General features: G+C 44.3%; 1 long non-coding RNA gene across 1 annotated transcript in view; it reads right to left on the bottom strand.

Annotated features, from left to right (window-relative positions):
* Nucleotides 1-6,876, bottom strand: part of LOC139184541 (uncharacterized) — a 43,501-nt gene extending 36,625 nt beyond the window's left edge. The window contains exon 1 of the long non-coding RNA XR_011568047.1: nucleotides 6,801-6,876. This is a non-coding gene — a long non-coding RNA (uncharacterized lncRNA). The remainder of the gene's footprint in view (nucleotides 1-6,800) is intronic.
* Nucleotides 6,877-22,748: the final 15,872 nt, after the last annotated feature.

Below are 22,748 nucleotides of genomic sequence, written 5' to 3' on the forward strand. Positions count from 1 at the left end.
AAATCAGAAATGAAAGATATGCTGTTACAACTGATACCACAGAAATACAAAAGACCATAAGAAAATAGAACAATCATAGGCTGACAAATTGAATAACCTATAAAAATGGATAAATTCCTGAACACATACAACCGATCGAGACCAAGTCATAATGAAATGGAAAATTTGAACAGACCAGTTACTAGCAAGGAGTTGAATCAGTAATCAAAAACTTCCCATCAAACATAAATCCAGACCATATGACTTCACTCGTGAATTCTACCAAACATCCAAAGAAGAATTATTAACAATGCAAATCCTTCTCAAACTCTCCCCTCAAATAGAAGAGGGTGGAACTCTTCCACATTTTACGAGGCCGGCAGTACCAATTATCAAAACCAGACAAGTATGCCACAAAAAAGGAAAATTATAGGCCAATATCCCTGATAAGCATAGATGCAAAAGTCATCAACAAACTATTAGCAAATCAATGTCAACAACACATTAAAGGTATCATACACCATGGTCAAGTGGGATTTATTCCAGGGATGCAAGGATATTTCAACATCCACAAATCAATCATGTGACACACCACATTACCAGAATGAAGGATAAAAGCCATACAATCAGCACAGGAGAGGCAGAAAAATCATTTGACAACGTTCAACATCCATTTTTGATAAAATCTCTCAACAAAGTAATTATTGAGAAAATATTTAAATCTTTCATACAAATGAAACTTACTTTTAGTCATTTCTTCTTTCAACAGTAGAAGTTGTTAGACTTTCTACTATTCCTTAAGGCAAATAAATAAGAAGTCTGAACAAAAGTATCTCAGGGAATGTAAGGACTGGGGATGGGCCTGGGAATTGGAATCTTCTTTAGCTTTTCCAGCCATTCCTTTGCATTACTGGTGAATAAACAAGGGTTGGGAATGGCCCATCTGGTCAACCCCTTTTCCATCAGAGTCCCTTCAAAAGAATAGAGTAAACACCAATTATTAAAATCCTTTTTTGTTGTTGTTGTTTTTGCATGTAACAACTACCAGACTGAGGGCCAGTGGAGGGAATGGAGGGTTAGAGTAGATGCTTTTATTTCAGGATTTGTGAGATTTTATTCTCAAGTTGTCTATACCAGTAATGGTTTGGGGGGTTTCTGTCACAGACCAATATTGTAATTTAAATCATCATTTACCAGGTCTCTATATTGAGAAGTCTGTGTAGCTGGAACCCCCAGCAAAATCTTTTAAAGTGGAGGTGAAGTAGTGATGAGCCCAAGAAGTTGAGAGAAGGAGGCAAAGATTTAGTTACAAAGAACAAAAACTCACTTTGATTTTTTGTTTCAATTGAAGGTGGAGAAGTGACTTACTGCTAATAGAGAACGCTAATAGATCTTTCTAATCACCAATAAAATTTTATTGTAAAAGTCATTGGGATATATAAGGGTAAATAAAGTCCAGGTTGTATAAAGGAACTCACTCTCTTTGCACCTAAATTTCCGTAGTTGAAAAACAGATCAGTTTGGGATCCTATCACCCCTCCATTTCAAGAATAAATGGAAATGATTACATCACATAAAACCCTGGAGTTATATACATTCATTTGAATACTTAACCTTTGTTAAATTAATTAAACCTCTGATCATATTTTTCACATAATTTGTCCTTTGAAAATGCTGTTGCTGAAACAACCCAAATATCCCTCAATAGGGGACTGGGTATATCCCCACAAAGGAATACTATGGCATATGTAAAGCCTAATCATAAATACTGATATATTCTGCTACAAAATGATCTCTAAGATACATTGTTAAGTGGAAAAAGCAACATGTAAAACAGTGTGTAAAGGAATACTATGACACCGTTAATGCAAAAAAGCAAAATGGCTGTCTGGGGAGGCCTTACAAATAGCTGTGAAAAGAAGAGAAGTGAAAAGCAAAGGAGAAAAGGAAAGATATAAACATCTGAATGCAGAGTTCCAAAGAATAGCAAGAAGAGATAAGAAAGCCTTCTTCAGCGATCAATGCAAAGAAATAGAGGAAAACAACAGAATGGGAAAGACTAGAGATCCAATGGCAACCCACTCCAGTACTCTTGCCTGGAAAATCCCATGGACGGAGGAGCCTGGTAGGCTGCAGTCCATGGGGTTGCAATGAGTCGGACATGACTGAGCGACTTCACTTTCACTTTTCACTTTCATGCCTTGGAGAAGGCAATGGCAAACCCATTCCAGTGTTCTTGCCTGGAGAATCCCAGGGACGGGGGACCCTGGTGGGCTGCCGTCTATGGGGTCGCACAGAGTTGGACACGACTGAAGCAACTTAGCAGCAACAGCAGCAGAGATCTCTTCAAGAAAATCAGAGATACCAAAGGAACATTTCATGCAAAGATGAGCTCGAGAAAGGAGAGAAATGGTATGGACCTAAGAGAAGCAGAAGATATTAAGAAGAGGTGGCAAGAATACACAGAAGAACTGTACAAAAAAGATCTTCATGACCCAGATAACTACAATGGAGTGATCACTGACCTAGAGCCAGACATCCTGGAATGTGAAGTCAAGTGGGCCTTAGAAAGCATCACTATGAACAAAGCTAGTGGAGGTGATGGAATTCCAGTTGAACTATTCCAAACCCTGAAAGATGATGCTGTGAAAGTGCTGCACTCAATATGCCAGCAAATTTGGAAAACTCAGCAGTGGCCACAGGACTGGAAAAGGTCAGTTTTCATTCCAATCCCAAAGAAAGGCAATGCCAAAGAATGCTCAAACTACCGCACAATTGCACTCATCTCATACACTAGTGAAGCAATGCTCAAAATTCTCCAAGCCAGGCTTCAGCAGTATGTGAACCGTGAACTTCCTGATGTTCAAGCTGGTTTTAGAAAAGGCAGAGGAACCAGAGATCAAACTGCCAACATCCGATGGATCATAGAAAAAGCAAGAGAGTTCCAGAAAAACATCTATTTCTGCTTTATTGACTATGCCAAAGCCTTTGACTGTGTGGATCACGATAAACTGTGGAAAATTCTGAAAGAGATGGGAATACCAGACCACCTGATCTGCCTCTTGAGAAATTTGTATGCAGGTCAGGAAGCAACAGTTAGAACTGGACATGGGACAACAGACTGGTTCCAAATAGGAAAAGGAGTACATCAAGGCTGTATATTGTCACCCTGTTTATTTAACTTATATGCAGAGTACATCATGAGAAATGCTGGACTGGAAGAAACACAAACTAGAATCAAGATTTCTGGGAGAAATATCAATAACCTCAGATATGCAGATGACACCACCCTTATGGCAGAAAGTGAAGAGGAACTCAAAAGCCTCTTGATGAAAGTGAAAGTGGAGAGTGAAAAAGTTGGCTTAAAGCTCAACTTTCAGAAAACGAAGATCATGGCATCCGGTCCCATCACTTCATGACAAATAGATGGGGAAACAGTGGAAACAGTGTCAGACTTTATTTTTCTGGACTCCAAAATCACTGCAGATGGTGACTGCAGCCATGAAATTAAAAGATGCTTACTCCTTGGAAGGCAAGTTATGACCAACCTAGATAGCATGTTCAAAAGCAGAGACATTGCTTTACCAACAAAGGTTCGTCTAGTCAAGGCTATGGTTTTTCCAGTGGTCATGTATGGATGTGAGAGTTGGACTGTGAAGAAGGCTGAGTGCCGAAGAACTGATGCTTTTGAACTGTGGTGTTGGAGAAGGCTCTTGAGAGTCTCTTGGACTGCAAGGAGACCCAACCAGTCCATTCTGAAGGAGATCAGCCCTGGGATTTCTTTGGAAGGAATGATGCTAAAGCTGAAACTCCAGTAGTTTGGCCACCTCATGAGAAGAGTTGACTCATTGGAAAAGACTCTGATGCTGGGGGGAATTGGGAGCAAGAGGAGAAGGGGACAACAGAGGATGAGATGGCTGGATGGCATCACTGACTCGATGGACGTGAGTCTGAGTGAACTCCGGGAGTTGATGATGGACAGGGAGGCCTGGCGTGCTGTGATTCATGGGGTCGCAAAGAGTTGAACATGACTGAGTGACTGATCTAATCTGTTACTTTAAGAAAGAGGCAAGAGAAGTATCAGTTCAGTTGTGCCCAACTCTTTGCAACCCCATGGACTGCAGCAGGCTGGGCCTCTCTGTCCATCACCAACTCCCTGAGCTTGCTCAGACTCAGACTCATGTCCATTGAGTCGGTGATGCCATCCAACCATCTCATCCTCTGTCATCCCCTTCTCCTCCCAAGAAATATGGCCTTGATACTTCTACGTATTTGATTATATGATTTTTTTTAAAAAGGAAAAAATAGAAGAGGAAACCAAAAAAAAAAAAAAAAAAACCTAAAAAGAACCTGTGTTCTTTGGAGAAACTCCTAGGGCAGGAATGTGCAAGATGAGCCTGGAATGTCTTGTGATACCAGACAACAAGGAAGCTGTCAGAGAACCCTGGATTTGTGCCGAAAGGACACAACAGCTAACAGGAAGGACTTCACCACTAACCAAAGACAAAGCAATCTGGATGTAAAAATAAACAAAAAGGAAAAACAAAATATGTCTAAGGAAATAATGATGTGTATACTTGATTGAAACACAATAAGCACTAATGAGTTCATTACAATATTAAAAATAATTTATTGGTCAGATAAGTGGATGCTAGGAAACCAACTCCTTATTTTGAAAAGTGGTAATGAAAAGGAAAGAATAGAGAATTTATTTTGCCTTTTTCATACAAAACATCTTTTAGTGTCACAGAGTAGTAGACGAAGGAGAATTTTCCAGCATAAATTTCCAGCTAATACCTGCAAAGCAATGTGGTAACCAGCTTCCACAATGGACCCCAATGATCTGGTCTCATTGTGCAGTCCCCTCCCATATTGCAGCAGGGTTGGTCTGTTTTATCAATAGCTGCTGCTGCTAAGTCGCTTCAGTCATGTCCGGCTCTGTGCGACCCCCTAGACCATAGCACATAGTAGAAATGATAGTGTCACTTCTGAGATTAGATCAGAAACAACTTTGGCTTCCATCTTGTTTCCTCAGTCTCCTTTCTCTCTCTCTCTCTCTCTCATTACTCACTCTGAGGCAGCTGCCATATTGTGAGACATTCAAATAGACTATGAAGAAAAATGCTCGCTAGGTGACGAACTGAGTTATTCAGTCAAGAGCCAGTAGAAACTAAACCCTGCCGACAACCATGTTATTGAGCTTGAAGGAGACCTTCCAGCCCCAGTTAGTGCAACCCCAACCAGCAGATTGATTGCAATGACATGTTGTTGTTCAGTTGCTAAGTTGTGCTCAACTCTTTGTGACCCTGTGAACTGCAGCGCAGCAGGTTCCCCTGTCCTTCACTGTCTCCCAGAATTCACTCAGATTCCTGTCCATTGAGTCGGTGATTCTATCTAATAATCTCATTCTCTGCCGCCCCTTTTTCCGTTTGCCTTCCATCTTTCCCAGCGTTGGGATATTTTCCAGTGACATGAGAAACCCTGAACCAGAACCACCCAGCTAAGCCACTTTCAGATTGCTGCCCCATGGAAGCTGTAAAATAATACATGTGTGTTGTTTCAAGCTACTAAATTTGGGGATAATTTGTTATGCAGCAGTAGATAAGGAATCATATATCTGTACTGACTAACGATCAATAACTACTAAAATCACAGCTGCAAAGCTAAGGGGGAGCTTCATAATAGATGGATAGGTAGGCAGACAGTATCTGAAGTTAGTAATCTATTTTTTAAAAATAACTGGATCTTCTAAAATAAATCCCAAACATTATATCATTTCACCCACTGATCAGTCTTAATGTCACACAAAAAAAGATATGATGCAATTAGAAGTACCCAACACTACCTATGAAATATTATTGCTAAAAAAAGTTTAACCTGAATTTAATTAAGTCCCATCTACAAGTTTACAGGAAATACAGAGGAAATGTAGAAAACTCTACACATAAGTGACTTGATTTCTTAAAAAAAAAAACACATCCCTAAAAGAGTGAAAAAAGAGAATCGAGATAACCCTGCAATGCGTAGACTCTATTCGTCAGGGTTCTCCAGAGACACAGAACCAGTAAGACACATATGGGAGGAAATTTATTCTATCGTTTCACCTGATTATGGAGGCTGCCAAGACCTGTGTCTGCAAGCTGGCGACCCAGGGAAGCTGGTGACATGGTTCAGTTTGAGTCTGAAGGCCTGAGAACTGGGTGGGGGCAGGCGGTGTGGGGCGGCGGTGTGGGGCAGCGGTGTAAATCCTGATCTGAGTCTGAAGGCCCTGAAGCCAGAGCGACATGTCTAAAGGTATCTCAGTCCAAACAGAGGGTGAATTTGCCCTTCCTCGGCATTTCTGTTCTGATCAGGCCCACGATGGATTGGATGATGTCCACCTGAAATTGGCAAGCGTGATCTTCTTTTCTCAATCTGCTGAATTAACTGCTAATCTCTTCCAGAGACATCTCACAGACACACCCAAAAATAATGCTTTACCAGCTCACCTGGGCACTACTTAACCCAATCAAGTTAGCACAAAATTAACCTTCCCATGAACCCTATTTGGAAATCAACTCAAACAAACCATCGGTAAAAGACATTGGAAGACAACAAGGAAAATGGAACATGAACTAGATATACAGTCACGTTAAGGAATTATTCTTGATTTTGTCAGGTGTGATTATGGAACCGTATTTTGTTGTTGTCGTCCTTATCCGTAGAGATGTATACTGAAGAATTTATGATAAAATTAAATTGTGTGATGCTGGAATTGGCTTTGTGCATCATGAATTTTTTTGCATTTTGATTTTTTAAGTGTTTCATAAAATATTACTTACTTTGATTGCTGAATTTTTCTGGCATGCCCGTAAGTGCCCAAAGTAGTTGCCTCACTCAGTGACTCTAGTCCTGGTTGCGTAGAGACTGAATGTAAACAAGGCAGTCAGCATGCAAATAACACAGCTGCAGAATGTGGTGAATGCTGTAAAGACAACTGTGTGGAGAGTCATTAGGGAGTGGGAACGAGAGATTGAGAGAGAGACAGTGTGTATGTGTGCATGTGTGTGTGGATGGTGTTGGGTAGTGGGGGCAGAGAGGGAGTCAGGGACAAGCTTTCCAAGGAGATGATAGAGGGAATTCAGGATATATTTTCAGGATGAAAAAGATGGGATTTGCCCATGGCTTAGGAAAAGGAGGGGAGTAATATGTAAGAAAAGGGATTTCAGCTTCAGGAATGTCAACCTGGGGTACGCTTTACTGAGGTGAATGATTCTACAGAGGAACAGAACTTAAGGGAAACCAAGCTTGACTTAGAATCCTGTTAAGTGTGAGCTCCTTATCAAAGACAGAAATAGAGTGGGAAAAGGCACTGATAAAGGCAAATCCTGAACTCAAGTGGGAAGAGTAGAGCAAGAGATAGAAATCTGGCTGAGATCACTTGTGGAGATTATGTAAATAGAGGAATGGGAAGGGCACAGATCTGAACCCTCTTTACGCTCCTTACGCTTCAAAGTCAGGTAAGCAGAAAGAGACAGCATATGAGGCTGAGAAGTAGCATCAATGAAGCAGGAGGGAAATAAGGAAAGCCTGTCTCGAGGAAGAGCTGTATGAAATGCCACTGAGAAATGAAGTCAACAGATAAAAGAGAACCAGTCCTTGGCTGTGGAAACAGGCGATTTCTGGTGACCTGGCAGGGGCAGTTTCCGTTGAGTGCAGGGTTAGAAGCTGGACTGAAATGAACTGGCAAGGAAATGAAGGCAGTGAATTTGATAAAGTATTTGCACAATCCTTCAGGGATGGAGAATAAGAAGTGGCTTGGAAGAATCACGTTGGGACATAACCCACAGCCCCCATGTCTGTTGCCTACCTCCAGTATTTTGCATTGAGTACAGTTCTGGTTCGGGAAGCTGTGGAGGTTTCATGAGTATGGATTCCTTTGTGTGAAGATTATAAAGAGAAAGGAAAAGAAATGTAAACTGTTTTACATTTTGTATATGATTTTTAATACATTATCTTTTAACCAGCCATGACAGTGGCAGAGGAAGATATTAGCTAAAAAATGGTAAGTCTAAATCAGGGCATGAGTATTTTTAAAGTAAGAATCCTCTTAAGGCAGGGGACCAAGTGAGAGGTGAGGGTAATGGAACCCCATACCTGGGCAGAGGTCTGACAGCAGAGCCTGGGGGTTTGCCTTGAAGCATCCAGATGTGGGGCCCTGGCTGAGTGAATATACCCTTGGAGCAGGCTAACCTGAGATGGAGCAGCCTTGGGAATAGTCTCCCCATCTTAATTTTGTGAGCAGTGCCCCATTGTCCTCTCGCCTTCCCACAAGAGCATAGCCAGGACTGTCCCTGACATTCTAATCACACATGGTGGATGGAGGGCTCCTTCCCTCATCAACAGAATGGAAACTGAGAAGCGAAGTAGGCGGCATCTCTTCTCCCCACTGCATCCCCCCAGTTCTCCAGTGGAGATAGCAGAGAGATGGTGCAACAACAAACATCCATTTGAAAAGCCACCAGCCTCTTTTTTCGTCTCTATGTATTTTGAACTAGCCTTCAAGGGGGAAAATTGCTGCTCTGGGAGGTGAGAAAATGTATTTTGCATTTTAAACCCTAAACCCAAGGTACCAGGCATGACGTTCTTGATATTCTTCGGTTTGAAGTATTCTAAATAACTCTGCTCCTTATCTCAACCAAACTGACCTATAAACACGCCCACTTCTCTGAGCCCTGCTTGTTCTGCTCCTATGGCTTTTAAAACTCTCCCCTGGGACTTGGGCAAGACCTGCTCAGACAGGCCTAAGTTTCTGTCTTTAGACAAGGGAAAGAGACATTCATTTAATCAGCAACTTTGGCCACACTTTACCCAGAGGTATATCTAGAACACACACAAATCCATCTCCAAAAGCTTAATCAGACAGACAGCTTTACTGAATATTTTTCCAAAAAGGGCAATGAGGGGAGATCATGCCACTTACCACAGCAGTCTCTCCTGGTCCTCCTCTTGGAAGAGGGCAAGGCGTCTCTTTCACAAAATGCCCTGTACCCAGTCCACTGACCCCGGCTCCTCATCCCCCCACCCCACCCCCAACCATGCACACTTTCTCAGTGGAAGGGCCTGGCCTGCTCTCAGCCTCTGTCACTTTCCTCTCCACCTCTCACCCCAGCAGTCCTGACCAGTCCTGACAAGATATTTCCTGCTCTTGAGTGTTCTTGCTCAAAAGGGATGTGTGGGCCCACTGTTTCCAGTGACAGGACTCCATTTTGATCACTGAGGTCCCTTGCATGCCTGGGTGTGAAGTCACTGCTGTCGTGTCTGACTCTGTGCAACCCCATGGACTGTAGCCCACCAGGCTCCTCTGTCCATGGATTGTCCAGGCAAGAATACTGGAGAGGATTGCTATGCCCTTGTCCAGGGAGATCTTCCTAACCCAGGGATCGAACCCTCATCTCTTATGTCTCCTGCATGGGCAGGGGGGTTCCTTACCTCTAGTGCCACCTGGGAAGCCCCATAATATTAGTTTCCTATTGCTGTTATAACAGCTTGCCCAGAACCAATGGCTTTAAACAATGTAGCTTTACTATCTTACAGTGCTCTAGTTCAGAAGTCATAAAAGGGTCTCAGTGGGCTTTAATCAAGGCGTCAGTTTGGCTGTGCCCCTTTCTGGAGGTTCTGAAGGGGAATCTCTATTTGCTTTTTTCAGCTTCTGGAAGCTCCCTCATTCATTGGTTTGTGGGCCCCTGCCATCTTCAAAGCCAACAATTGCATCACATCAACCTCTGCTTTCATCACCTATCTCCTTATCCGATTCTGGCTCTTCTTTTGCCTCCCTGTTCTTCATGTAGAGCCTTTCGATTACACTGGGCCACCTCAATTACCCAGGGCATTTTCCTTATCTTAAAGTCAGCTGACTAGCAACCTTTATGCCATCTGCAAACTGAATTTCCCTTTGCCAAGTAACATAACATAGTCACAGTTCCTGGGAGTTAGACCATGGGCAATTTCAGTCTACCACAGAGCTCACAGGTCGATGTGGCTGGGGGAAGGTTTTGGGAAAAAGTCCCCTCTTTCTTTAGCCAAAGACTTAGACTCAACTCCAGTGAGTGGCTAAGGGACTGAGACCCTCAGAATAAGATCCTCTGGAGAAGGGAATGGCAACCCACTCCAATATTCTTGCCTGGAGAATTCCACAGACATAGGAGCGTGACAGGCTGCAGTCCATGGGATCACAAAGAGTCAGACACGACTGAGTGACTAATATACGCTTGGTACTTGAATGTCTCTCCCATCCCCAGCTTAGGGCCAGAATCACACTGAATTCTTCTCACTGACTCAGGGAGGAGGGGAAGCATCGTCTCCCTGGGGCTCTGATAGGCAAATGAGGAAATACTGGATAGTCACTTGTTTTGATATGGTAGTATCTATCACTCCAGATCTCACAATTATGTGGTATGAGATAGTCTCCAAAGATGGCTGTCATTAATTCTTCATCTCCCTAATGCACATCAGATGTGGAGTCAAATTCCCCTGCTTGCACTGGGAATAGTGACTGGCTTGACCAATAGAATGTGGTGGAAGTGATGTGGTGGGTGTTTTGAGGCTAAGCCACAAGGCTTTTGCATGATCCTCTTGGGCATTGATTCTTGGAATCCAGCTGTAATTACGTGAGAGACCAAGTCATGTGGAGAGGCCAAGTGTAGACTCTCTGGTTACTAGGACCTGCTGAGCTCCCAGCCAACAGTAGCATCAATTACTAGCTACGTGAGTGAGCCCTTTGAACAAGATGCCCAGACAGGCCTTCAGCTGACTCCAGCCCTGGCTGCTATCTGAACACAAGGGTATGCAAGGTCCTAAGTGAGAACCATCCTGTTGACCTCAGTCGACCCCCAGAATTGTGAGCAATAAAAGCACACTGTTCTTTTAATCTGATAAATTTGAAGGTAGGACTGTTACAAATGCAATCGACATACAGGGTATCCTGATATCCCTGCAGAACCTAGACCAAGTCTGAGCAGTGTACCAGATGACAGGGAGGCTACTGAAGCTTGCCAGATATCGGTGAATAAGATATTAAATGTGTGATCAACACATAATAGGGACTAAGTGCCACAACAGATGGTCAAGAAAGGCTTCCCCAGAGAAAATGAGATTTAATCTGAGTCTTGAAGTCTGGGTAGACCTTAATAGATGAAAAGTAGGGATAAAAGAGAATATATCTGAAAGAAGTAAACTGGACAAAAATAGAAGGCCAAAAGAACAAAGCGTACATGAGAAATGTGAGTTTACTGAAAACACTCATCTTTCAAGATTTCAGTTTAAAAGTGCCTCTACCAGGCCCCCTCCTCCTCTTTCTTCTATTTCCCTCCTTCTGTGTGTGTATATTTAGTCGCTCCAGTTGTGTCCAACTCTTTGTAACCCTATGCACTGTAGCCCATCAGGCTCCTCTGTCCATGGGATTTTCCTGGCAAGAATACTGAAATGTGTTGCCATGCCCTCCTCCAGGGAATCCTGCATTGGCAGGTGGATTCTTTACCACCTGGGAAGTACCACTTGGGAAGCTCCTTCCCTCCTTCTACACAAATTGACCTGAGGTTTTCATTTTTATCATAGCACTAGGAATATTTTAAGCTACTATTTTTTCTTTCAAACATTCCTGTTGTGGTTAGGGTAATTGTCTATATATATATAAAAAAGTTCCCCAAATAGGGTGGCTTAAATTATGTAGATGTTTATTTTTCTCTGCTGTGTAACAGTTATGAGATGAGACCTGCTCTTCATGATGATTCAAGGACACAGCTTGTTGCTCTGCTAACCCCTCAAGCAATGTCATTAACTGCACGCTAGAAACTTGGTCACCACCAGATCCAGCTCCAGTGAGTCTGGAAGAAGGAAGAGAGGTGTAGGAGGTGAGCCAGATGTACTGGACCTGGAAGAGGCAAACATCACTTCCCCAACATGCCCTTGTAAAGAATAGGTACATATGGCCTCACCCAAGCCCAAGGCAGGCTTCCCAAGTGGCTCAGTGGTAAAGAATCTGCCTGCCAATGCAGGAGATGCGAGTTTGATCCCTGGGAAGATACCCTGGGAAAGGAAATGGTAACCCACTCCAGTATTCTTGCCTGGAGAAGTCCATGGACAGAGGAGCCTAGCGGGCTACAGTCCACAGGGTTGCAAAAGAGTTGGACATAATGACTAAACAAGAACAAACAAGTCCAAGGCAGGTGGGGAAATGTGGCCTGGCTGGGAAGCCATATAGAGCTGTATAGAGCCGAAATTCTATTACTAGTGGAGAAGGGGATTTGAGGCGGGCAGTGGCAATCGTGCCCCAAGGGCTCATCTTCCCCTGAGTCTGGGAGCTCCGTGAGGGCAGGAACCACATTGTCCTCATCTCTAGTCCTACCACTGAGATCACTGCCTGACCCAGAGCAGTGTGTTCTGTCCATGCCTGCTGAATGGATGAAGAGTTGCCATAGCCTAGGCTGGATGTGATGAAGGTGTAAGCCATTGCGGGGAGCCGAGAAAGAGGACAGATGTGGAAGAATGTAATAGGGAAATGCACAGGGCCTGATGAATCTTGCCAGAACAGAGAGCTGTTAATGTTATGATCTTTTGTCATCTAAGTTGACAGTTCTTTGGCCCGAGTTGAAAGGACATGAACTAAATACCTCACTTAACAGAAATTTATTGAATGCCTTCCAAAGTTAAGAAATTCCTCAATCATTTCAAAATCACTTTAGGACAAAATATAACTCAAGCAGGGTTCTTATTCTACACTTCCCTCTGCTACTGTTCACAGGGTAGAGCAACAGACTGCACATCAGGGCTTTCACGTGGTTGCTCTTACACACCATCAACAACACCTTTCTTTGCTGACAGTGCTCCCCTCACCCTGCCCCTGACAAGCAGATGTGTGCCCACTCACTGATGTCCAGACACCAGCTGCTTTCTAGAAACCAGGCTTTGTGGCTATAGGCACAGTTTGGGTGTGTCATTCTTGAATGTCAGCGCAGGTTTGGATCAGCACAGACTGAGTCTGAATTCAACTCTGTCACTTACTACTGACTTTGGTCAAGTTCTACCACCTGTTTAAATCCCAGCTCCTTTACGTGTAAAATGGGATTGTAATGGAGCTTCATCACCGGGTGTATGAGGATGAGGTTCCAGGGGTAAAGCACTTGGCCCTTAGTGTACACTCAATGGATATCTCTTAAACTGTTAGGACAATAGGTTTTCAGGCCCCTGTGGCCTCTTGAGTCAGAAGATATTAACAGGATGATGAAAATAATAGCCAAGTGTGGCCATTGCAATAGAACCTTATGAACTTCTTGAACTGGCCTTATTTTCTGATCTGATGACTCTGTCCTGGCCTTTGAAGGATGAGTTAATCCTGACCCATGCAGTCCTAGCCCATGACTTCGAAGCTGCATTTGGGATGACTATCAGGTTGGAGCTCAGAGAGTCCTCTTCCCTTCCTCTGCCTGCTGCTTGTCCAGCAGAATCTGGGAACTTTGCTTATCAGCACAGTCACCATGCAAAGAGAGAGACGAATCCCTTTTTTGGTCTCCTAGGCTTCTTGGACCCAGGATGTTGTCAGCTCCTGATGTCCGATGATCTGTGTGCTCGCTCAGAGACGACATAGTGGCAGCTCCGGTCAGTGGCACATCCCGTTCCATTCACAGAGCCCCGCCTCACCCTTCCTTCACTGCTAAGGATCAGGCCTGTCCCTCTCTTATCTCCTGGGAAAGGTTAAGCCCATCCTGGCCCCCAGGGGTAGATGTCTCTTTCCGAAAAGACCGGTTCTCCCCCGCTGTTAACCTGTGACTCAATACAATCTACTAGAAGCCTGCAAGTCACTCTTGGGCCTGCAAAATGTGGGGCCCCACTTATGACTCACTTGTGATGTCATCCTGCTCACTTATCTTTATTAGAAGGCAGAAGCTCCACCTGGGCAACTGCAATTCAGACACTGAGTCCACAAGCCTTCACTTCTTGGAGGTGCCCTGCCCTCCAGGGCAATGCTCCCCTCCCTCTTTCCCTCCCCACAGCAGAATCCTGTTGGGGGGAAGACTGTTCCATCACTTATCACCCTTGCTCTCCCTCTGTGACTCTGTCTCCCATCACTGTCCTCCTCCAGCACACAGCTCTTTTTGTGGAGGTGGAAGAAATATGTACACACACACACACACATCATGGAAACCAGTTCTCCAAGTCTGTGCAAACTTTCCAGACTGTTTTGTCTCCTGTCCACCAGAGAACAGAACCTCTTTGAAACAATAAGCTAGGGCATCTGCCATTCTTGTGGCTGGCTGGCTTCTGGTGGTGGCTGAGGGGAGTGAACCTGCTATTTGATGTCTGTGTACCACAGATTAAGACTTCATGTTTCATCCTGTCTCATGAGTTACACGGGTTTTTACTACGCAGCTGGAATGAGGTCTGCCGGGCTGCTCAATTCACAGGGTGAGCATAACTGGTTCATCATGTTCCAATTCACTTTTCTTTATCCCATTTCAATCTTTCACTTCAATTTTTTATCAAAAGCCTATATACATATAATTTTAGAAGTCAAGTAATTATCTAAAACTTTAGAAAAACAGCAGTCTTCTGGTCCCCTCTCTTGTCCTCTAGTCTCAGTCTCACTTCACAAAGAACTAATTTAAAAAAATATTTTCCTTCACATTGCTAAACAATGCAACTATATTGCTAATTCTTGACTTTTCAGCATTATTTACTGATTTTGAAGTATGGGAATTAAAAGAATCCTGCACATACTAACTCACCCTCCTTCCATCAATATTTAGGATTTACATGATTTTGACAATACTAGTCACAGGTGAGCCCTATAGTATGCTCTAATTGTTTTTCCTTTCTTTTCTTTCTAAAGTATTTACTTACTTATTGGCTGTGCTGGGTCTTCATTGCTGCGTGAGCTTTTCTCCAGTTGTGGGGAGCGGAGGCTGCTCTCTAGCTGTGGCGCTTGGGCTCCTCATTGCAGTGGCTTCTCTTGTCACAGAGCCAGGCCCTAGGGTGTGTGGGCTCGGCAGTTTTGGTTCCCTGGGCTCTGGGGCACCAGCTCAATGGTTGTTGCACACCAGCTTGGTTGCCCCACAGCATGTGGGATCTTCCTGGATCAGGGATTGAACCCGTGTCTCCTGCATTGGCAGGTGGATTCTTTACCACTGAGCCACGAGGAAAGCCCATCTTTCCTTTCTTGGCTAACATTTTGTCTTCCTTGGATTTAATAATTGCCCCTTTCTTCCTTTGTTTAGTTTTCTATGTACTTACCTCTAAGTCAATGTCCTCTTCTTGCAGACTTTGCTCTCAGACCCTCTATCTCATCTTCTACTGATGCTTGGTTGACAGACGTGTGGGGCACACCTCCGTTCTTGGCTTCCCTGGCAGCATTCAGCAAGCCTGACACACAGTTTTTACTGGACTGTACTACTACTCTGCCAATTCGCCTCACTCTCTGGTCACTCCTCCTTGTCTGTGGTTTCTCTTCCTCTCCTGTCCCTTACATTAATGTGTCCAGCATTCATTTTACCTCTCTTTCCCCCTCACACTACATAAGCTTCCCAGACTCATCCCATACTAATTGCTCTCGCCTGTCCTGCCACAGTAGGAAAAACCACTAGACCATTCAGGTATGACCTAAATAAAATCCCTTATGATTATACAATGGAAGTGAGAAATAGATTTAAGGGACTAGATCTGATAGATAGAGTGCCTGAAGAACTATGGACCGAGGTTCGTGACATTGTACAGGAGACAGGGATCAAGACCATCTCCATGGAAAAGAAAGGCAAAACAGCAAAATGGCTGTCTGAGGAGACCTTACAAATAGCTGTGAAAAGAAGAGAAGCGAAAAGCAAAGGAGAAAAGGAAAGATATAAGCATCTGAATGCAGAGTTCCAAAGAATAGCAAGGAGAGATAAGAAAGCCTTCCTGAGCTATCAATGCAAAGAAATAGAGGAAAACAACAGAATGGGAAAGACTAGAGATCTCTTCAAGAAAATTAGAGATACCAAGGGAACATTTCATGCAAAGATGGGCTCGATAAAGGACAGAAATGGTATGCACCTAACAGAAGATATTAAGAGGAGGTGGCAAGAATACACAGAAGAACTGTACAAAAAAGATCTTCATGACCCAGATAATCACGATGGTGTGATCACTCACCTAGAGCCAGATATCCTGGAATGTGAAGTCAAGTGGGCCTTAGAAAGCATCCCTATGAACAAAGCTAGTGGAGGTGATGGAATTCCAGTTGAGCTATTTCAAACCCTGAAAGATGATGCTGTGAAAGTGCTGCACTCAATATGCCAGCAAATTTGGAAAACTCAGCAGTGGCCACAGGACTGGAAAAGGTCAGTTTTCATTCCAATCCCAAAGAAAGGCAATGCCAAAGAATGCTCAAACTACCGCACAATTGCACTCATCTCACATGCTAGTCAAGTAATGCTCAAAATTCTCCAAGCCAAGCTTCAGCAATACATGAACTGTGAACTTCCAGATATTCAAGCTGGTTTTAGAAAAGGCAGAGGAACCAGAGATCAAATTGCCAACATCCGCTGGATCATGGAAAAAGCAAGAGAGTTCCAGAAAAACATCTATTTCTGCTTTATTGACTAGGCCAAAGCCTTTGACTGTGTGGATCACAATAAACTGTGGAAAATTCTTCAAGAGATGGGAATACCAGAGCACCTGACCGGCCTCTTGAGAAACCTATATGCAGGTCAGGAAGCAACAGTGAGAACTGGACATGGAACAACAGACTGGTTCCAAATGGGAAAAGGAGTTCGTCAAGGCTGTATATTGTCACCCTGCTTATTTAACTTCTATGCGGAGTACATCAAAGAAACGCTGGGCTGGAAGAAGCACAAGCTGGAATCAAGATTGCTGGGAGAAATATCAATAACCTCAGATATGCAGATGACACCACCCTTATGGCAGAAAGTGAAGAGGAACTCAAAAGCCTCTTGATGAAATTGAAAGAGGAGAGTGAACAAGTTGGCTTAAAGCTCAACATTCAGAACGAAGATCATGGCATCTAGTCCCATTACTTCATGGCAAATAGATGGGGAAATAGTGGAAACAGTGTCAGACTTTATTTATTTGGGCTCCAAAATCACTGCAGATGGTGACTGCAGCCATGAAATTAAAAGATGCTTACTCATTGGAAGAAAAGTTATGAGCAACCTAGACAGCATATTGAAAAGCAGAGACATTACTTTGCCAACAAAAGTCTGTCTAGTCAAGGTTATGGTTTTTCCAGTGGTCATGTATGGATGTGAGAGTTGGACTGTGAAGAAAGCTGAGCACCGAAGAATTGATGCTTTTGAACTGTGGTGTTGGAGAAGACTCTTGAGAGTCCCTTGGACTGCAAGGAGACCCAACCAGTCCATTCTGAAGGAGATCAGCCCTGGGATTTCTTTGGAAGGAATGATGTTGAAGCTGAAACTCCAGTACTTTGGCCACCTCATTCGAAGAGTTGACTCATTGGAAAAGACTCTGATGCTGGGAGGGATTAGGGGCAGGAGGAGAAGGGGACGACAGAGGATGAGATGGCTGGATGGCATCACTGACTCGATGGACGTGAGTCTGAGTGAACTCCGGGAGTTGGTGATGGACAGGGAGGCCTGGCGTGCTGTGATTCATGGTGTTGCAAAGAGTCGGATACGACTGAGCGACTGAACTGAACTGTCCTGCCACCTCTGCATGGATGGTTGATGGATGGATATGTCTCTTCCTCAGTTTTTCTGCTAAGCTCAGGCCCACATTTCCACTGGCTGATGGGATGTTTCTGCCAGGGTGTCCTGCAGAAACCTCAAACTCAGCATGTCCCAAAACAAAATCACTATTTCAGAACCTAAATGTATTCAAAGCCTATTTTTTATCTGTGAAACTGTGGGAAAGTGACTGCATTCTTACCTGGAAAATTGGATGATACTGCATTCCTTAGAGGATTAAATGGTCTCATGTATCATGATACATATCAAGCACTCTTCAGGGCATCTGACATGCTGCCCATGCTCAATAAATGGCCCTGATTATTAGTAGAAGCAGAATAAGGAGAGGATGGTGAGGAAGGAGAGTGTTAATATTGCTGTCATCCTCTATCTATCAAAATGGCCCCACCATCACCTGTTCCCAGTCCAAACACAGGATTCATCGTTGGCCTCTGCTTCCTTCCCATGACCTTACTTACTCTATCACAAAGCCAATTGATCATATCCCATAAATATGTCTCACATCAGGTCCCCTGCTCCCATCCTCACAGCCTGGCTCTGTTCAGGCCCAATCATCTCTCACCTGCTCTGCCAGGAAGACCCTGCCACCTGGCTCCCCAGCCTTTGAGCTTACATTTCACTTCTAATCCATCCTCTAAATTTCACCAAAATGATCCATCTGACACTCTAGTCTGATTGTCACATCTCTCCTAGGCATATTTCAGTAATAATTATAATTATAGCAGAGAGGGCGGAAAGCTAATATTTAAAATCATAACAGGGTGCAGCTGTGTCTTCCCCCAGGCGTGCATTCCTCCTGCATACAAGGCTCTTCATTTGACTAAACACCTGGGTGGATGCAGAAGGTGAACAGTTGAGAATAGAAAACAGAGGGGTAGTTAAACCCCTCTGCAGAGGAAATACGCCAGAATCAGGAATTAAAAGGTATCTCGAGTGGGAAGGGAATTGAGGACAGCTTTTGAGTCAGGGGGAAGCACGATCTCACCAACTCATTGGGTGCCCGGACAAAACTGGACCTTGGTGGGACTGGGGCTGTCACGTAAAGACCAGCAGGGTCTCAGGATTTGGACCATTGTGTGATGGTCTAGAATTCCCATTCCTCCCTCAACCCCACTGCCCTGTACCTCACATCTCTAATAACATTACATAAACACCGTGCCCCAGAATCCTGCTAACGGAGGAAAGGATTGGTGCTGTCTGTATCTGCTTGGAACAGAGAACTGAGAGCAGGGTGGAGAGTGAACGTGGAGCCTGCAGATCCTAGGGACACAAGGGCACTTTCTGTGGTGGGGTGTGAACCTGAGTGGAGGCAAAGGTGGGACTTCCAATCAGTGACAATGAATCCGAGACAGCGTCACAGCTGTCCTGTGTGGTATCCTCCCAGCCCTACCCTCTCTGGGCCAGGCAACCAGCTGGGAGCTTTGCATGAACAGCCTCCTTTCCTCTCCCCTGATGCAGAATTGCTGTTACTGATCTATTTGCAACCACAAATCTACCACGAATCTTGCCTGGGAGGTCACAGAGCTGGAGGGAGTCAGAGCCAGATCTGTCTCACCATCACTCAGTGCTCTCTCCTTGATCTTCGATAAACTCTCCGCTCCTCCCATAGGTCCCAATTTTCTGTGACTCAATAAAAAGACAGGTTCAGTTTCAGGTCTGTATAAAGCAATCAAGTCTATCCATCTCATTTTGCACATTGGAAGAGGTTGTTCTGAGGAAGCATGGTGACCCTGTGAATCAGGACAAAGTTCCTTTTCATTTCAAGCCTGTGGTCCTTTATACCAGTTTCCCAAACATGGTCTGTAGAACTGATGACGCCAATAGGTGTACTGTGAGAAAGCATCTTGTGATTAAATTGTCTGGAAATTACTGAGTTCAGTAAAGCTCACCAGGACTTCTCACCATTTATTACATTAATGTACATTTTAAAGTTTATTTATTGAAGTATAGTTGATTTACAATGTGTTAATTTCTGCTGTACAATAAAGTGGTTCAGTTATACATATACATGCACATTCTTTTTAATAGTCTTTTCCATTATGATTTAAAGTTTGGTGGGACACTATAAACCTCTTACCAAGCTGATGTATCATGGGACAGAATTCTGGCTTTCCTTGCAGAAAAGCATGTACTTGTCGGAAATGCAGGCACTGCATTAATCAGGGCCTTTAGGTAGTGCTAACTGATCGCCCGGGGAAGGCAATGGCAGCCCACTCCAGTACTCTTGCCTGGAAAATCCCATGGATGGAGGAGCCTGGTGGGCTACAGTCCATCGGGTCGCTAAGAGTCGGACACGACTGAGCGACTTCACTTTCACTTTTCACTTTCATGCATTGGAGAAGGAAATGGCAACCCACTCCAGTGTTCTTGCCTGGAGAATCCTAGGGACCGGGGAGCCTGGTGGCCTGCCGTCTATGGGGTCTCACAGAGTCGGACTCGACTGAAGCGACTTAGCAGCAGCAACAGCAACTGATCGCCCATTATATTTCCTATAGTAAGAATGAGGAACCTCCATAATCCTTCAGGGTCTTGTATATTTCCTGATAAAATTGGGGAGAGACAGATGCCAAAGAGAGAGGATCTTCTGAATAAGAGAAGAAACTCCACGGGCTTTGGGAGAAATGCTGTTGCTGCTAAGTTGCTTCAGTCATGTCCAACTCTGTGCAACCCCATAGATGGCAGCCCACCAGGCTCCTCTGTCCCTGGGATTCTCTAGGCAAGAACACTGGAGTGGGTTGCCATTTCCTACTCCAAGGCATGCATGCATGCTAAGTTGCTTCAGTCGTGTCCAACTTTGTGCGACCCTATGGAGAGCAGCCCGCCAGGCTCCTCTGTCCATGGGATTCTCTAGGCAAGAAAGAGGAGTGGGTTGCCATTTCCTTCTCCAGGGAGAAAGGATAGAATCTAACAAAAAAAATCTGAGTAGAATAAGGCCAGATCTAAAAACCCTATCAGATAAGGACTGCTCCACAGTACTCAAAGTGCAAAGATGAGATTGTATACTTTTATTTTTCTCAAACTTATAATGGTCAGCAAGAAGTCTTGTATTAGTCATGTTCAGCAACTCTGTCCTCTTCCCTCTGGTCATATGAGAAGCCCAGGCTTGTCTAGACCAGAACAATGGGGAGAGATGAGCCTCTGGTCATAGTAAATGCTTATGAGGGTCACTAGTGTTACTCCTGTGTGGTACAGAGTTGGACTTCAGCTTGGACTAGCCCTACAGCTCCAGGCAGGACTAAGATGGGCCTCCCAAGGCCTTCATCACAAACAGGACTCAGTTACAGGGCCCCTGTGGCAATCAGGGTCACCGCTCAGTGGCCAAGACATCCAGCCTCCTCACAAACCCTGAGACACTCCTCCTCCTCTGTTCCAGTGACGTTTCTTGGCAACCAATCCCTTCTTCTCTGGAAGCCCTAATCTAGCCCCCACCTCTACTCCTGATTCATCCAATTTAGCTTCTTTAACCAAGTTCCTGAGAAAATAGGTCTGGTAGCTCTTTGGGGTTCAGGAGAGCTAGGCAAGCCTTAAGCACACTGGAAGATGTTGTTTAAAGCTATCATGAGCTAAAGATCCTCTTGAACATGGGGGGAAGAAATGCCTTTTCTTTCTTTGGCTGATTGAATCCATAGCAGATACCCCTGACAGCATCATTAAAAGAAGAAGGAGGAGGAGGAAGAGAAGAAGAAGGAAAAGGAGAAGAAGAATAAGACATTTTTCCAGAATAGGTCATGTCATAAATACACTGCTTATTTGTTATGATTACATTTGTGAAAGGGCTAGAGACAGCATCAGTAAATCAATGAAGACAGGGAAGGAAAGTTTACTTCAGTGAAATCTTAGCCCCAGTGGAGCTTCCCTCTAAGTGGAGCTTCCCTCTGCATGGAGCTGGGAGAACCATGGAGTGATTCTGATACTTGAGTGAAAATGACACCCTTCCATTTCTGTGGTGACATGGGTACCTGGAGACTGTCACATGGCAGAGCACAGGAGACAACATGCTGTGACATCAACAACAATGAGTAATCACAGAGGTCTTCGGGCAGAGAAGGGGATAAGAACAGGAAGACTGGCTGCAGTAGCTAATTTTATGTGTTAACCTGGCCCAGCAGTCGTGCCCAGCTCTTTGGTCAGACAGCAATCTAGATGCTGCTGTGAAAGTACTCTTTAGACGTGACTAACATTTGACTGTGTGAACTTGTAATAAAGCCGATGACCTTCCGTCATGTGGGTGGGCCTCAGTCTAATCACCTGAAGGCCTTACGACTTCAGTTCCATGAAGAGGGAATTTGACTGCCAGACGGCAACATAGAAATTCTGCCTGAGTTTCCAACCTGCAGATTTTGGACTCAGGGACTGGATAGCAATTCTTCTCTGAAATTTCAGAATGTGGGCCTGTCCTACAAATTTCAGAATTACCAGCTCCCACAATTACAGGACCAATTCCTTAAAACCAGTCTCTCTCTGTCTCAGTCATAATACACCGGCCTATGCTCTTTTGAACATACTCTACACTGCTGCTGCTGTTGCTGCTGCTGCTCAGTTGCTTCAGTCGTGTCCGACTCTGTGTGACCCCAGAGACGGCAGCCCACCAGGCTCCCCCGTCCCTGGGATTCTCCAGGGAAGAACACTGGAGTGGGTTGCCATTTCCTTCTCCAATGCATGAAAGTGAAAAGTGAAAGTGAAGTCGCTCAGTTGTGTCTGACTCCTAGCAACCCCATGGACTGCAGCCTTCCAGGCTCCTCCGTCCATGGGATTTGCCAGGCAAGAGTACTGGAGTGGGGTGCCATTGCCTTCTCCGATACTCTACACGAGAGAGTAATAATTAGAGATGAGAATGGAAAAAGGCAGTAACTTGGTGCACATATCTTCTGTCCCTTCACACATTCCCAAATCTCATAAAGTCATGGAATAAGATGTAGAGAAGAAGGGGGTGGGAAGGGGGGAAATCCATAATGGCACCAGAGAATAAACATTTAATTATTGAATTACACTCTTTTTTGGGAAGAATTATACAAAATTATTAAGGCAAAGGAGAAT

Source organism: Bos indicus, chromosome 1 (genome assembly GCF_029378745.1).
Source record: "Bos indicus isolate NIAB-ARS_2022 breed Sahiwal x Tharparkar chromosome 1, NIAB-ARS_B.indTharparkar_mat_pri_1.0, whole genome shotgun sequence".
Taxonomy (NCBI): domain Eukaryota; kingdom Metazoa; phylum Chordata; class Mammalia; order Artiodactyla; family Bovidae; genus Bos; species Bos indicus.